This window comes from Zingiber officinale, chromosome 7B (assembly GCF_018446385.1).
Source record: "Zingiber officinale cultivar Zhangliang chromosome 7B, Zo_v1.1, whole genome shotgun sequence".
Taxonomy (NCBI): domain Eukaryota; kingdom Viridiplantae; phylum Streptophyta; class Magnoliopsida; order Zingiberales; family Zingiberaceae; genus Zingiber; species Zingiber officinale.
In genome coordinates, this window is record NC_055999.1 from 68189603 (window position 1) to 68204108 (window position 14506).

A 14506-nucleotide genomic window follows, 5' to 3' on the forward strand; every position below is an offset into this window, starting at 1 on the left:
CCGACGACTATAAACCCCGCGGCCCGAAGACCGTCGAGCAACGACGTTAAATCCCAGAGTTGGGCCGGCGACTATAAAAACTCTGGCTTGAAGGCCGTCGAGCGGCAACGTTAAATCCCAGAGTCGAACCGGCGAGTATAAAAACCTAGCCTGAAGACCGTTTAGCGGCACCGTTAAATCCCAGAGTCGGACAGGTGACTATAAACCCCCCTGCCGAAGACCGTCGAGCGACGACGTTAAATCCCAGAGTCGGACTGGCGACTATAAACCCCCCGGCCCGAAGACCGTCGAGCGATGACGTTAAATCCTAGAGTCGGACCAGCGACTATAAACCCCCCGGCCCGGAGACCGTCGAGCGACGACATTAAATCCCAGAGTCGGACCGGCAACTGTAAACCCCCCAGCCCGAAGAGCGTCGAGCGGCGACGTTAAATCCCAGAGTCGGACCGACGACTATAACCCCCCCCCCCCCCCCGGCCCGAAGACTAACGAATGCCACTCGGGCTGAATGCGTGCGAAGAAGTAACATTAGCAGAGTCAGAATTTTATATTGACTCGTCGTACAAAAATAACACAGTCAAGTAGGCTGAAAGTCAGATTAAAGCGGATAATTTTAACTCGCCGAACGACGAGCATACAGATGAAACTTCAAAACATAGAAACAAAGACAAGATAAAAACACTCCTCACTCCAAGACCTCAAAGATGGGCTCGGGGATCGTTTCTAGCAGTCGGGCCAGGTCTTTGGGAGGGATAGAGGCCGTCTCCGGGAGTTGGCCCTTAGCCTTCAGATAAACAGTTGTCGCCCGGATGCCTTCCTCAAAGGCCAGGACTAGCCGATCGCTAAACTTCTCGCCAAATTCATCCGAGCGGAAATAGTTCTGCTTCATCACCGCGAAGCGGCCTGATTCACCGTCCTGATATTCCTTTAGTGCAGCTCGGGAAACTTCGAGAGCATCTTGGAGATCCTTCTTATCTCCTTGAAGTTTAGCTTCAACAGCCGATCGACTTTCTCGCTCGGTGGATAGCAGGTCGGCTAATTCTTGGACGCACTGCTCCAGCGCTCGGGCCTGCACATTATTTTCTTTTAAATCAGAGACGACCCTATTCTTTCTGTTGGTCGCCAGCTTCATCTCCTGGTCGTGAGACTTAACCTGGGCTTCAAGCCCAGCTACCCTGGCCTCCAGGCCAGAAGACTTGTGCCGCTCGGCCGCTAGTAGTTTCTCCGTTTTGGTTAGCTCGGACTGAATCATGGCGTATGAGGGCCCCTGAGCCGGTGCCCCTCCGAAAATTTGAAGCTTCTTCAATTCTTCCTCCAACGCAGCCAGGCGGTTGCTGACCGCGATGTTCTCCACCCAGTTTTGTGCTCAAACGAAATAATATCAAGAACCAAATTAAATAGTCATGTAGTAGGTTGAGGAGCATACCCCGGTAGCTTGCTGCAAGTGGCTGTCGCCGAGCTGACCAGGAGTCATCAAGGCGACTCGGGCCCTCGCATCCTCCCATATTTTGGCGAGCGGTCCACGAATAGTGATCTGATGCTCCGGGGCAACTGGCCGATCAGCCGCCAGAAGAAATTCTTCTGTAGGGAGATGGAGGATGGCCTTAACCACTCGACGGCCGCTCGGATCCGACTGAGCGGCCAGACGACTCGCCGAGCGGAGCGGAGATTATACCAGAGCGCCTAAGCCATAGATGAGCTCGTGGCTGGGAACTGACGGGCTGCGCTCCAAGGGAAGCCACAGGCAGATCCAGCTGGGAGGGAGTTTGGTCCGACGATATGGCCTCGACTGAAGCGGGGGCCGGGGTGATTGCGGCAGAGGGGGCACCGGCCTGCTCTGTCACCGGTTCCACAGATGTAGCTGAGTGGGTGTGGAGGTCCGTCTGGCGCCGTTTGCGTATTACTAGTGGCGAGTCCTCGGCCGAGTGCCCCGCGTCTTCCGACGCCGGATGTCCGGTAGACGAGATAGGATCACCGACCGTTTCATTTGCAGGGATCCGAACGGCCAACTCTCCAACTGCGGGTGGATCTTCTTCGCTTTCACCCTCGTGTGAACCGACCGGTTCGATGCCCAGATCGGCCATCTCCTTAGCTGCTGCCGCCTCTACCTCGGCAGCTTTCAGCCTCTTCCGCTCAGTAGCCTTGGCACGCCACATGATGTCGGCTGCATAAAAGAAGAATAAATTAGTTAGATCAAAAGGAAGGGGGATGAGGAAAATGCTTACCCATGCTGCTTGGAAGCTTCGTTCGGATCGGGCTCAATCCGAATATGTACAGCACCCCCTCGCAGAGCAACTTTTGGATGTTGAATCTCTGCCCGGCCAGCAGATTGGCTGCGTGGAGGTAATCTGGTTGGCTCTTGTATTTACCAAGGTCCAGCGGGCTCGGCACAGTGGTCTGCCATTTAGTGCGAAAAGATGGCCGCTCGGGAAAACGAAGGTAGAAGTAGTTTTCCTTCCAATGTTTGTTCGAGGTCGGTATCTTGTCGAAGAAAACAAGACTGATCCACGGCTAAAAGAGAAAAGTACCCCACTCGGACTGTTTGGGATAGTAGAAATAGTGGAAAGTCTTGGGGACTAAGGGGATGCCGTGCAGCCTAAAGAGGACAACTACCCCGCACAGCAACCTAAAGGAGTTAGGGACAAGTTGGCCGAGCGGGAGGTGGAAGTAGTTGCACACCTCAAGGATGAAAGGATGAATAGGAAAACGTAGACCAGCCATAAACTGGTCTCGGAAAAAGCAAACAGTGCCGATCGGAGGGTCGTGTGGCCGATCGGAGGGTGTGGCTAGTATTAGTTCGTGGTCAGAAGGAAGTTCGAAGGTTCGGGTGAGGCTCAGTGCGTCCCTCTCGTCGAACCGGCTCTCTGTGGTAGTATACCAGAGGCCGGGGGCTAGGTCAGACTGGCGAGAGGAACTGACCATTGGTGATAAGGGCCGAAGCAAGCGATGGCAAAGGTTAAGGAGAAGAATGGCCGGAACAGTGTCTAAGGGGGGCACGAATATGGCGAAAGTGCAAAGAAAAATGCAAAAGAACTGAAAGGAAAGGGGCGAGGGAACCTTACAGAAGATATGACCGAAGGAGGAGGCGAGGGATCACCGGAGCACAGAGAAACGAGTTCACCGAAATGCTGAACGAGATTAAGCGGAAGCCCCCGGATGCGCACACACGATAACGCGAAGCAACTGGGGAAGAGGAGATGCCCTTATAAGCGTTGGGCTCGATCGACCGGAGCCGTCTGATCCAGGTCACGAGATCTGAGGAGCGAATCCGACCGTCGAATTCGAAAAGCCAAAGGTCATATCAGCCCTGACAGCTCGAGCGAGCGGTGACGGCTGCGCGACCACGTGGCGCCCGCTCACAGGTCGCATTTAATGAGCACCATTAAGTGGGCATGGTTGCGTGCTCAGCCTTAATGGCATTGATTTGCCCAAATCCCGATGAGTTTCTAGGGATACTAGCATTGACCACTTGCGGAGCGGCGTGACAACCACCGGTAAACAAATTTTGCCAAGTGCTAACCGGTGACGTGTCGATCGGCATAACCCATTTGCGTAGTCCCCGATCGGATAGACACTAACATCGGTAGCCGAGTGGCAGACACGTCACCAAGCCAACAGTCCAGTCAGTCGGACTTGCCACCTCCTTCGACTAGACTTGAAGGGAAGGCACGTGATCCGGTGGTAAGGATCGGGGGCCAACAGAGGAAGGGGTCAATGACACGGGAGAGTCAAAGGTCCGGCCGAGCAGGGAGGAAGTCTCCTAGCCGACCGGCCTGAGTAGACCCCGGGCCAGTACGAAGACAGGTCGACCTCGGGTTGAGCTTCCGATGCTCACAAGCTCCTTTATGGAGGAACCTCTATGCTGAGTAGCTACGCTGCTCGGCCGAACTGCAGAACCACTAGTCGATGCCCCATCCGAGCATGTGACCGAGCGACCGTCTCGATCGGTCTGAGGTGCGTGTATACCCGGGGCCCTGGAGGCCGAGCGATCAACCCGACCGGCCCAACTAGAGACAAAGGGCTTAGAAGAGGACAAAAGGGGCATCTAGTAATATCATTCTCGAGACGTCTGCCGCCGACAAGCAGCATGGTTGGCGGCCGGGCCGTACCAAGGATCATACGGAGGAAGTTTCCGCTGCCATGACAGAGATATGCTCAGACAATTGCGGTATGGCATCAGGCATGCTTTTCTGACATAGGCATTCCAAGGTATGCTTTGAGGAATGTGCATGCCTTGGGAAGCGTGCACGCGCCTCTCCGGGGTCCAATATAAAGACCCCCAGATTTCGACAGAGGTATGATTTTCTTCTCATCTACTGTAGCCACAGTCTCTATTCTGCCGCTGTTTCTTCTCGCCATCGCCTGACTTGAGCGTCGGAGGGTCGTCGCCAGGAACCCCTTCCCGGTCCGACTTTGTTGCAGGTTCATTGGAGGCTTACGTCGCTGCGAAGATCACCTGGGAACAGCAGAGAGTGCCACGTCCCCAGTTTCCATCGACTTAGTGCACGGACAGGATCACACACACACACGCACACACACACACACACACACACATATATATATATATATATATATATATATATATATATATATATATATATATATATATATATATATATAACACCATATAACTTACCCCCATGCATGCACATGAAAGATGAATTCATGTTTCTTACTATGTTTATTCCAGGTCCTCATAATCTAAAAGGGCAAATAAATATTTTTTTTTACAACCTTTGATTGTTGAGTTGAACCATTTATCAAATATAGGATCTAAGATTTATGTGGACCAAATGATATCGGAATGACATACGACCAATTCTTTTGAGCTTGAGCTGGTCTATTGAATGTGAAAAATGCTATCTAACATCATTACGATACAGTGTATTGAGAGAAACAATTTTTTTGAATACGATTCGACCACGATAAATGATGTTGTAAGCTTAATGTAAATGAAACCTAGATGATGATCATTAAAGAATACCATATTTGAGATCTTTGATCCCTCCTCTTTTTCTTATGATAATAAATTTATAATTTTTAGATTTGCTAAAATTCATCAGTGATTTTGAGAAAAATTGGCTGATAGAGCAAATGACATCAAAATAATATATGACCAATTCCTATGAGCTTGGGTTGGTCTACTAAATGTGAAAATGCTATTTAACATCATTATGATACAACTTATTGAGAGAGACAATTTTTTGAATATGATTCGGCCACAATAGAAGACTTTGTAAGCTCAATATAGATAAAACCTAGATGATGATCACTGAAACACACCATATTTGAGATCTTTGATCCCTCCTCTTTCTTATGATAATAAATTTATGATTTTTAGAGTTGCTAAAGTCTATCAGCAGGTTCTGACCAAAATCGACTGATGGACCAAACAACATTAGATTGACACAAGACCAATTCCTATGTGTTTAGGTTGGTCTTCTGAATGTGTAAATATCCTCTAACATTATTATGATACATCATATTGAGAACAATGATTTTTTGAATACGATTTGGCCATGATAAATGACATCGTAAGCTCAATATAAATGAAACCTAAATGATGATCACTAAAACAAACCATATTTTAGATCCTTGATCCCTCCGCTTTCTTATGATAATAAATTTATGATTATTAGATTTGTTAAAGTCCATCAGCCAATTTTGACCAAAATCAACTAATGGACCAAACAATATTGGATTAACATAAGACCAATTCCTATGAGCTCGGGCTGATTTCCTAAATGTAAAAATGCTATCTAACATCATTACGATACAGCGTATAGAGAGATGATTTTTTGAATATGATTCGGCCATGATAAATGATGTCCTAAGCTCAATATAAATGAAACATAGATGATGATTACTGAAACACACCATATTTGAGATCATTAATCCCTCCTCTTTCTTTTGATAATAAATTTATAATTTTTAGAGTTGCTAAAATCCATCAGCATGTTTTGATCAAAATTGGTTGATGGACTAAACGATATCAGATTGACATAAGACCAATTCCTATAAGCTCAGGTTGGTCTCCTAAATGTGAAAATGCTATCTAACATCATTATGATACAGCCTATTGAGAGTGATGATTTTTTAAAAATGATTCATCCACAATAAATGACATTGTAAGCTCAATGTAAATGAAACCTAAATGATGATCACTAAAACACATCATATTTGAGATATTTGTTCCATCCTCTTTCTTATGATAATAAATTTACAATTTTTACCGTTGCTAAACTCCATTAGCCAGTTTTGATCAAAATTGACTGATAAACCAAACGATATCGGATTGACATAAGATCAATTTCTATGAGCTTGGGTTGGTCTCCTAAATGTGAAAATGCTATCTAATATCATTACGATACAACGTACTAGAGAGATGATTTTTAAAACATGGTTCGGCCATAATAAATGAAGTTATAAGCTCAATATAAATGAAACCTATATGGTGATCACTAAAACATACCATATGTGAGATCCTTGATCCCTCCTCTTTCTTATGATAATAAATTTATGATTTTTAGAGTTGCTAAAGTCTATCAGCCAATTTTGACCAAAACTAGTTGATAGACTAAATGACATCGGATTGACATAAGACCAATTGCTATAAGCTCAGGCTAGTCTTCTAAATGTGAAAAATGCTATCTATCATCATTACAATACAACGTATTGAAAGAAATGAATTTTTAAACATAATTCAGCCACAATAAATGACATTGTAAGCTCAATATAAATGAAACCTAGATGATGATCATTGAAACATATTATATTTGAGATCTTTGATATCTCCTTTTTCTTATGATAATAAATTTATGATTTTTAGATTTGATAAAGTCCATCAGCCGGCTTTGACCAAAATTGGCTGATGGACCAAAAAATATCGGAATGATATACAACCAATTTCTATTAGCTCAAACTGTTCTATTGAATGTGAAAAATGCTCTCTAACATCATTACTATATATTATATCAAGAGCAGTAATTTTTTGAACATAATTTGGCCATGATAAATGAAACAACAACACAACAATTTACAAAACAAAAAAATTCCTATGAGCTTACTTTACCCAATCCAATAAAAAAAAAATTAGAACACATCAATTTACAACAACACAACATAACAATTTATTTCTCTATCTAAAAGAACAATTTAAATCAATTGACTGATATTCAAATTAGTCAAATTGATCATAGAATCATTCGACTGATATAAACAATTGATTTGATTGGGAAGTTATTAGGAAGGGAACAAAAACGAATCATTTTGACTGATAGAAAAATTTAGTTGACTGATTCAGTTTCTGAAGTAAACAGAGACAAATCAATTCGATTGATAAGGTAAATCAATTGATTAGTTCAGTTTCTGAAGTTAACAGGGATGAATCAATTTGACTGATAAAAAATTAGTCGACTGATTGAGTTTCTGAATTGAACAGAGACGAATCGATTCGACTGATACACCATCGATTTGACTGATTACTATATCAGTGGACTAGATGCCAAATAGATTCGATTGATTCACAAATGATGTTGAAAGCTAAATATAAATGATACGGCGATTATGATCACTCAAGCACACCATATTTGAGATTCTTGATCCCTCCTCTTTCTTAATATATGAAAATTTCAATTTTTAGAGTTTCTAAAGTCCATCTGTCAATTTTGACCAAAATCAACTGATGGGCCAAACAATATCAGATTGGCATGCGACCAATTCCTATATGCTTGGACTAGTCTCCTGAATATATCCATGACCTCAAACAACATTGTGATACACCATCACGAGAGTAGCGATTGTTTGAACACGATTCTTCCATGAGAAATGATGGCGGAAGTAAAAAATAAAAATGATACAACAATGATGAGCAGTCAAACACATCATATTTGAGATCGTTGATCTCTCCTCTTTCTTATGATATGAATTTTTTATTTTTAGAGTTGCTAAGGTCTATTAGTTGATTTTAACCAAAATTAGTTGATGGACCAAACAACATCAAATTAACATAAGACCAGTTCCAATGTATTCAGGATGGTATCTTGAATAAATTCATGCCCTCAAACATCATTATAATACACCATATCGAGAGCAATGATTTGTTGAACACTACTTTATATAACATATAAAGTTTACACAATACTTTACACAATCCGATACAAAAAAAAAATTAAAAATACAACAACACAATAATTTACAGCAACACAACACACCAATTTTACAAAATCCAATAACAATCCATTAGATTGTCTAAATAGTGAATGTCTATCATCCATTTTTCAAACATTGCATCCAAAACATTCTAATTTTACATACCAACACTCACAATTTATATATCTATATAAAAGAACATATGAATATAACATAGCTAGATAATATTACATTGAGATATTTAAATATATTTAGCAAAATACAGATCTGAATATATTTAACAAAATATACATATATGTTCATTCATCACAAAGATAGGATTGTGTGCCAAATACATACAAAAGTTGAGCACTAACACAAAAGAATGCAAATACAAGAACACCAATACTTGTATTAACTTGTTGGAGGGATTCTATATGATCTTTTATTATGACCCAATTGTTTGCACCTACTATACTTGTTTTTAACCTTTCCTATGTGCTTGGGCAGGATCCTTGCCTTCTTCCTTCTTCTAGGTTGCACAAGGCTACTAGATGGTAAAACAATATTATTTACTTCTACATGAAATATGATCCATGTAAGTATTTTTCCAAGTTTTAAATAAGAAATAATGCTCACAATACTTATATGGGTCCATGTTCATGTATAGACACACTGCCATAGCGTGTGAGCAAGGAAACCCTAAAATTTGAAACTCGTCGTAATCACATTTACAAAACTCCATGTCAATTATATAGGATGATGAAGAAGTTTATACCTTCATTTCTTTTCTGGTATGTGGATGAACCGTATAGTACCCAATTTTTTATTTCCCAATGTCAATCTCCTTCATAGCTAATGGTGTCAATACTCTTGGAGAATTAGCCACTTGCTCCCTATGGTTATAAAACCAATGAGCAACCTTCCTTCTTGTGTTGTTTATTAGTATTGTAATTGGGGCTCTCAGGTCTTCTTGAATAATGCATTCATGCTTTCAAACAATTCGTTGTCAATATTGAGTACCTTCTACCAGGGAAATGTGCATTTGCCATTTGTAGGTTCTATTTTTTTAAGTCATTTATAAGCATCTACATGTGTCTCTAACATAGTTAGCATGATTTGATCAAATTATGGAATTATATTTGTTCTAGCTGTAGTCCAAAATAATCCTAATATAGGTCTGTCATGAGTATCTGTAACCATATTACAAGACAAATAATGACAAAATAATCCAAGGTAAATAGTAGGGTAAACTTTACTTATTGCAGATAACATTCCATAATATCCATCAGATATAATTGTCATATTCAATAGATCAACTGCAAGAAATTGTAGGATCAAGATGTGCTAGAGGGGGGTGAATAACGCTCGTGGTTTTTTCACACTTTTAAAACAATCGAGTAAAACGCAACGAAAAGAAAGAAAAGAGAAACAACGCTAACAAGACCATGTTTTACTTGGTTCGGAGCCTATGAAGACTCCTACTCCAAGACCCGCGATCGTTGATCACTTTCATTGGGCAACCACTATAATTTTGGAAAAACATTACAAATTACAGAATTACAAGTACAGAACTTAATTACAGTAATTTAAAATTATACCGACAATGTAGAATTATGAAAGTACAACTTTCGATCGTCATAGTAGTGTTACGGCTTCGTCGGATCATCTTTGTAGCAACGCGCAAGAGAAAGATCACGAAGACAAAATGTGTTCAATGCACTGCTCGTGGTCTCCTTTTATGGGCTATTGAAGGCGCCTTCAACCCTATTAAAGGCACCTCCAGCTTAGATTTCTATCCCCAAATTTGTGGACTCGATAACCTCTGCAGTATGTGAACTTTATCCCTTCAAAGGCGCCTTCAAGTTCATGGAAGACACCTTCTATCCTAGCTCCAAGGCACCTTCAGGCTCTTGGATGGCACCTTCGCGCCTCTCCGCACGGACTTTCCTCCAAACCTCCGGAGGCACCTCCAACAGCCCCGGAGGCACCTTAAACACTATTCATCCGAGCCTTTTATGTGCTTTTCACTCCCTACAAGATACATTAGTTCAAAATACCAAACCTACCCTGAAAAAAGAAATTAGTACAATAAAATATGAATAATAAATTATTTGACAGTCTCTGGATTGTCCGGTTCTGACTTTCGGATTTTTCGGAAACTCTAGGTCGAATCGACACCTATTGTTTCCTCAATAAGGAACGCGTCCTCACCTACTTCTCTCAGGAAAGTTTATCTTTTGTCAGACGGGTCCTCCAGACCGATTAGACTTCTGCTCAGCGTCCCAGATTTCAGAACTTCATGTGGACGTCAACTCCACAATCCCTCCAATCTTCCACCTGGTGTCCGCGACCCCTAGGATTTTCACCTAGAGTCCTCGACTATAGAATTTCGCCCAAAATCCTCGACCCGTCAAGACTTTGCCCAATCCCCTGGACCAAGACTTTGTTGCCTAACCGCAGCTAGGACTTTTCTTTACCTAAGATCACTTAGGACTTTCTTGCATACTTAGTTCAACGTGTTAGATCACAAGATAACTTAACTTTGAACCCTTTATCATAATTAAAATTTAGGTTCGATCGTCTGATGCTTTCTGCATTAACAGAAATATCTTTAAATGATTTAAAAATCAATCTCATGCAGCATCACACTCAACCTCATCAATTGTTATATTTAATATTCCATGATTTAATAGCTTTACTGGAAGAAGATTTTCATTACTATCTACTGCTATGGCTATTGATAATACACCAGGATATTTGCCCCTCAGGTGTGTTGCATCAATTTTAATATTTTCAAAAATATGTTTAAAAAACTCTTCCATATACACCAAAAGCCCAAAAATAATGTTGAAATTTATCATCATTTTTTTTCAATGCAACGTATGTATCTATGTCTCTATATTTTAGCTCACAAAATACTCTAGGGACATCACCATAATCCTTATCGAAATCACCTGCCACCTTATTTATAGCTTTCACACATACATAGTATGTCTTTCTATATAATATATTCACTTCAAATCATGATTTTATCTCTTTCTGAATGTGGATCTATAATATTCTGATATCACAAAATGACTTTTAATCTTAAAAACTATAAATGAAGATGTGTATGTAGGATAAAAACCGTACTCATAACGTTCTAAATATTTTATAATCATGGACTTAATATCTCCCCTTATAATTATGAAGATTTTTACTTAAATAGCCAACTAAAAAAGCAAGCTGATGCTGACTGCAAATTTGTCATTTCCAACAATCATGTGGAATTTATTTTCCGATATTTCATTTCAATCATTTGACAGTAATTCAACATTTTTATTGCATTAAATTGAAGACTCTTAAATCTATTGACTTTCGCTTCCTTATTTAACCCCTTTACAGTTGAATCTTCCGACTGCCATAAGCTTCCGTGAAGAAGGCCAGCCAAGAACACTTACGGTACTAAAAAGGGGAAGAAGGCAATTGCTGATCTGCCAAGAAGTGCCGAATGAGCTGCTGCGCTTGCCTGGGAGCAAATGTAGGCACTTGGTGGCCGGCACCACGCACCGTCACAAACGTTAGCCCCTCGAAGATGATGGTCCACCCGCCGACCTGCATTCTGTCATACCATGGCTTCCATTCCTGAATAGTTTTCAGGCCAAGTTTGTTCAGTGTCAGTCTTGTGGAGGTCACCGGTATTCTTCCATCAGTATCTCCACTGCAACACACAATTCAGATATGAAACTCACAGTTCATGGTCTAGTTCAGTAATTGCTAGTCCTTGCAATTCTCACCTGAAAACCCACACTCGAATGCCGCCATCGATGAGCTTGCGGATCACCGGGAGCACAGAGGAAGGTGCATCATTCCACTTGGAGATCGCATCGCTGCACGAGCTCAAATGGTGTCAATTAGACGACAAGAACACTGTATTTTGCCAATTGCCTGTGTTTTTACCTGCAATGAGTCCAAGTGTAGCCAATCTTAGTGGCATTGGCATGTAGAGCTTCTTGCACATCTGGCCTGTTAAAGTATTTCTCGGTGTAATTTGGAACACATGGATCGTAACCGACTGGCTTTCGATGCCATCCACTCTGAAAGAGAGGGGAGAAAAAAGATAAACTAAAAGTTAATTTCATAGATGAACAAGAAGACTTTCTAAAATGAAGGAAGAACTTACATGTCTAGAGAGTATCTTAGGGGAAGCACCTTCAACAAAATAGGACCTTCTATTTGAAGCCATGGTGGAGTTTGAATCTACACATTCTAGAGAATATAGGCTATACATATCGATGATATTGTAAACTGCAAAATACTCATCCAATGAACTACTACAGGCATCGGTGACATTTTCTTTGCTGAAATTGCAATTGTTCTTCACATCATGGTAAACTCGATCGGATATCACTGCATGATCCCATGCATAGTCTATCATACCAGTCTGATCAGTTTCATCATCCATCAAGGCATTCCCGATCTAAGAGAGCAATAGTTTCACCTCATTGTTAGCTTCGATACCACTAATTCATGTAAACAGAAGGAGAGGGCATGCATCTTACAATGAAACCTTTGAAATTTATGTAGTTTTTGGCCGGAACAATCTTATTCTCATCGAAAATCTTCTCCGAAAGTTGTGGCACATAATGCCCTATCACGTAATCATAGAGAAGTCATTTAACTTTCAAGAATTCAAGGTAAGTCTGTGACTTACTTACCGGCATAACTTTCCCCGGCAATATAGAAGTCGTGAGACTTGAATCGTGGAAACCTCTTAAACCAATTCACAAGAAAGATGTAGGCATCTTCAGCTACAATTTGGTAATCAGAAAACAATCGAGTTATGAAACTTATTTTTGATCCAAATGCCTCCATCAAGCTATGAAACTTACCAGTGATCGTGTCTCCTAGTTTGTTCAAGTCAGAGCTTGTATTAGTATATGAAAACCCCACTCCTACCGGCGACTCCAGAAACAGCAAATTGGCCTCTGCAATCAGATAACTATCAGAAATGTTCAGACTTCACCAAGATGTTAACTGACAAGGCTTGCCTTTGTTCCATGAATGGTTATTGAGTCCGAGTTCCGGGACGCCCTTTTGGATCAAGAAAGGCCCCAATTCTTCTGCCTCCCCATACCCTATGGAAGAACAGCCAGGCCCTAGACACAAACAATGCTAAGTAAAGACTGAAAACAAGAAATTTGTAACCTTCTTTACTGACAAAAAAAAACAACAAAAGAGATCACTTTAGTGAGGCACACTCCATGAAAACATGGCTAAGAAGAGCACTCCATCAACACAAACACATCTACCAGTAGCTTCAGATACTTCCATGGCCATTAGGCACTTTCACCAGAGCTTAATTCAGCCATGCAAACAAAGTATTTGACCAAAGCTGGTCAAACAAGAAGCTTTGCTTATGATGAAATCAAGAGAAAGCAGATCCAAGGAGGATATATATATATATAATTTTGACCAAGGATGAGATAATAATCCAGTAATTAATACTCAATGTCAAAGGCCTTGTTTTGTGTCATGAATGTGAAGAAGCAGAATTAGTTGCTGAGTGAGTTCACCTATAAACCTCTGAATATTGAATGTCTGAACTGGGAAAGAAAGAGAAAGGAGCAAACTGTGCAATGATTGACTGGAGTGCTATGTTTGTTGATGTGATTTAAACTGTCAAATGATTAATTGCTTTGTTTTTCTTTGAGTTATGGCGTGAGAGATTAGCAACCGTGACAGTGATTGATCGAAGAGAAGGTAAATAGATGAGGAAGTTCCTCCGTTGAGCCAGAGGAGGAGGGGCTTGTTGTGGGCGTCGTGAGTGGCTTCGAAGAACCAGTAGAAGAGGGCGCGGCCGTGAGTCTCGTTGACGGTGACGTAGCCGGCGAATTGGCGGAAGGTCACCGGCGGATGGCCGGGGAGATGGGAGACGCGGTCGGCCTGCTGCTGCGCGGAGGCTGCTTCATGGCCGGAGGAGTGGGACGGGAAGAGAAGGAGAAGAGAGAAGAGGAGGAGGAGGAGGAAGAGAGAGGAAGAAGAAGAAGAAGAAAGCGCCATGCGGTTGAATTAAGCAACAGAAGGAAAGGAATGGTGAATTTATAGTTGTGGGTGATTTTGCAAAATACCTTAAATAGCTTGATGGTTGAACTGACGAACAATAGGTGCCGATGAATGCCAGAGGAGAGGAGAAGAGATCCAGCATTAGTATTAGACGTTAAAACAATTTAATTCTGTTGGCCGATGAATGCCAGAGGAGAGGAGAAGAGATCCAGCATTAGTATTAGACGTTAAAACAATTTAATTCTGTTGGAGAATTCGTTTAAAACCCATAACTTTACCTTTTTATTATTTATTTTTATTATTTTTAATATAGTATTCAACTGATCAA

The 14506-nt window shown here is 41.5% G+C and overlaps 1 pseudogene; it reads right to left on the reverse strand.

The window, feature by feature from the left end:
* Window positions 1-11577: 11577 nt before the first annotated feature.
* LOC122003800 lies at window positions 11578-14175 on the reverse strand (annotated as a pseudogene).
* Between the last annotated feature and the right edge of the window lie 331 nt (window positions 14176-14506).